The sequence below is a fragment of the Arachis stenosperma genome, chromosome 6, assembly GCF_014773155.1.
Source record: "Arachis stenosperma cultivar V10309 chromosome 6, arast.V10309.gnm1.PFL2, whole genome shotgun sequence".
NCBI classification, from domain to species: Eukaryota; Viridiplantae; Streptophyta; class Magnoliopsida; order Fabales; family Fabaceae; genus Arachis; species Arachis stenosperma.
In genome coordinates, this window is record NC_080382.1 from 75,478,555 (window position 1) to 75,482,304 (window position 3,750).

The window sequence follows — 3,750 nt, forward strand, 5'->3', positions numbered from 1 at the left end:
TTCAATTATCTTTTATTCTTATTCCAAGATATATGTTGCACTTCAACTTGATGAATGTGATGATCCGTGACACTCATCATCATTCTCACCTATGAACGCGCGTGACTGACAACCACTTCTGTTCTACTTTAGGCTGGGCGTATATCTCTTAGATTCCCCAACAGAATCTTCGTGGTATAAGCTAGATAGATGGTGGCATTCATGGGAATCCGGAAATTCTAACCTTGTCTGTGGTATTCCGAGTAGGATTCCGGTATTGAATGACTATGACGAGCTTCAAACTCCTGAAGGCTGGGCGTTATTGACAGACGCAAAAGAATCAAGGGATTCTATTCCAACCTGATTTAGGACCGACAGATGATTAGCCGTGTTGTGACAGAGCATTTGGACCGTTTTCATTGAGAGGATGGGATGTAGCCATCGGCAAGGGTGATGCCTCCAGACGATTAGCCATGCAGTGACAGCGCATAGGACCATTTTCCCAAGAGGATGAAAAGTAGCCATTGACGACGGTGATGCCCTACATACAGCTTGCCATGAAAAGGAGTAAGAAGGATTGGATGAATGTAATAAGAAAGTAGAAATACAATAGGAGCACAGCATCTCCATACGCCTATCTGAAATTCCCACTATTGATTTACATAAGTATTTCTATCCTATTTTATTTTCTATTTATTATTAATTTTTGAACTCATCATTAACCATTTAATCTGCCTAACTGAGATTTACAAGGTGACCATAGCTTGCTTCATACCAACAATCTCTGTGGGATCGACCCTTACTCACGTAAGGTATTACTTGGATGACCTAGTACACTTGCTGGTTAAGTTGAACGGAGTTATGATCACAGCAGGGATTATTAAGATCCCAATTCATCACACCATGATCTCTTTGGGGTATTTTAGATTTCATACAAATACAAAGAGACCAACTTTGAGGATCACAATTTCGTCCACCAATAGATCCACCAGTTGAGTGGTCTAGAGAAATCTGAGCTCTTTCTGTAAGCCCATAGTAGAAGATGTCTAACTGCACCCACTCTGAAAATATTTCAGAGGGGCATTTTCTTAGCATCTCTCTATATCTCTTCCAGGCATCATAGAGAGATTTATTATCTCCTTGTTTGAAGCCTTGGATGCTCAACCTTAGCTGTGTCATCCGTTTCGGAGGAAAATAGTGATTCAGAAATTTTTCTGACAGCTGTTTCCATGTCTTTATGCTGTCCTTAGGTTGGTTATTTAACCACCTCTTAGCTTGGTCTTTTACAGCAAATGGGAACAGTAATAGCCTGTAGACATCCTGATCTACCTCCTTATCATGTACTGTTTCAGCAATGATTTGTAAAAACTATGCCAGAAACTCTGTAGGTTCTTCTTGTGGAAGACCGAAATACTGGCAACTTTGCTGCACCATGATAATGAGCTGAGGATTCAACTCAAAACTACTGACTCCAATAGAGGGTATACATATACTACTCCCATATGAAGCAGTAGTGGGGTTAGCATATGACCCCAGAGTCCTTCTGGACTGTTCATTTCCACTTATGTCCATGTTGGAGTAAAGGGGTAATGTGGATTTAAATTTTATTTTATAAATAAATAAAAGAAATGATTTTTGAAATAAAATAAAATAAAATAAAATAAAAACCAAAATAAAATAAGATAAAATAAGAAAATTAAAATAAAAAAATTAATAAGAATTTGAAAATATTTTATGAAGATTTTCAAAAAATGAGGAGAGAGAAAATGGTTAGGATATTTTCGAAAAAGATATAATAATATATATTTTTTAAATCTTAAAAGGATAAGATTGAAAAATTTTGAAATTGAAATCTGAATTTTTATAAAAAATTTCGAAAATAGTTGCTAAAAAATAGATAGAAAAGATATTTTTTTTTTATTTTTGAATTTTATGATGAAAGAGAAAAACACACAAAAGACACAAAACTTAAAATTTTTAGATCTAATGATCCTTGTTTTCGAAAATTTTTGGAGGAAAAACACCAAGGAACACCAAACTTAAAAATTTTAAGATCAAAACACAAAGAAGACTCAAGAACACTTTGAAGATTTACAAGAACAACAAGAATAAAAGAAAGAACACCAAACTTAAAATTTTTTAGAAAACCTCAATAAAATTTTCAAAAATTATAAAAAGATTAACAATAAAACACCAAACTTAAAGTTTGGCACAAGATTAAATCAAGAAAAAATATTTTTGAAAAAGATTTTTAAAAGAACCGGTGCCCAATCATCAAGTACAGGAACCAACGCTCTAGCCAATTGGGCAGTAAAGGTAACACTTATTTTGAAGAGGTATATATTTATACATTCCTTTTGGAAGACTAATGCTTTGGAATAGAACAAGAAAAACAAGAAAAAACACAGAACAAGAAAAACTTAAAAAATCAAACAATAAAAATAAACAAGAACAACTTAAAGATCAAAGAACACAAATTCGAAAATTTAAAAGGAAAATATAAAATATGCAATTGACACCAAACTTAGAACAAGACACTAACTCATGAAAATAAAAATTAGAAATTAATAAGAAAAAGTAATATTTTTGAAAAATTTTTTAAAGAGAAATTAAAGGACTCAAATTTAATGACTCTATAGCATCAATACTCTATTCCTAATCTAAGCAACAAAATAAACCTTTAGTTGTTCAAACTCAAACAATCACCGGCAACGGCGCCAAAAACTTGGTGCACAAAATTGCAATCACACTTTTGCAATCGGCACAACTAACCAGCAAGTGCACTGGGTCGTCCAAGTAATACCTTACGTGAGTAAGGGTCGAATCCCACGGAGATTGTTGATTTGAAGCAAGCTATGTTTATTTTATTATTCTTAGCCAGGAAATCAATTATGATTATCAATTTGAATTACTAAAAAAATAGAGGAGTATGAAATAATTACTTGTTGTGCAATAATGGAGAATATGTTGGAGTTTTGGAGATGCTTTGTCTTCTGAATTCCTGTAATGTAATATTCTTCTCATGCAAAAGTGGAAAGTTCCTTCCATGGTAAGCTCTATGTAGGGTGTCACCGTTGTCAATGGCTACTTCCCATCCTCTAAGTGAAAATGGTCCAAATGCTCTGTCATAGCACGGCTAATCAGCTGTTGGTTCTCGATCATGTCGGAATAGAATCCATTGATTCTTTTGTGTTTGTCATCACGCCCAACACTCGCAAGTTTGAAGCTCATCACAGGCATCCAATCCCAGAATCCTACTCGGAATACCACAGACAAGGTTTAGACTTTCTGGATTCTCATGAATGCCGCCATCAATTCTAGCTTATACCACGAAGATTCTGATTAAGGAATCTAAGAGATACTCATTCAATCTGATGTAGAACGGAGGTGATTGTCAGACACACGTTCATGGATTGAGGAAGGTGATGAGTGTCACGGATCACCACCTCCTCCCGAGTGAAGCACGAATGAACATCTTAGAAAAAATTGCATTAATTCATGGAGATGCTGCAGAGCTCCTAATGACGAGTCATCATATACCCATTTTTCAAGCTAATTTCACTTGTTTTACTAGTCTTTATGCACTTTCTTGCATCCTAAGTAAGTAATTTGGAATGAAAATGCATGACTTCTTTAAATCAAACAACCACCATTCAATTGATGCTAAATCATGAGGTTTGAGCTAAAATTAATTGATTTTTAATGAATTATAAACCTTATGAGTTTTGAGATACTTTGATTGGTTGCTTTGATTTCTTGTAGGTGAAGAAA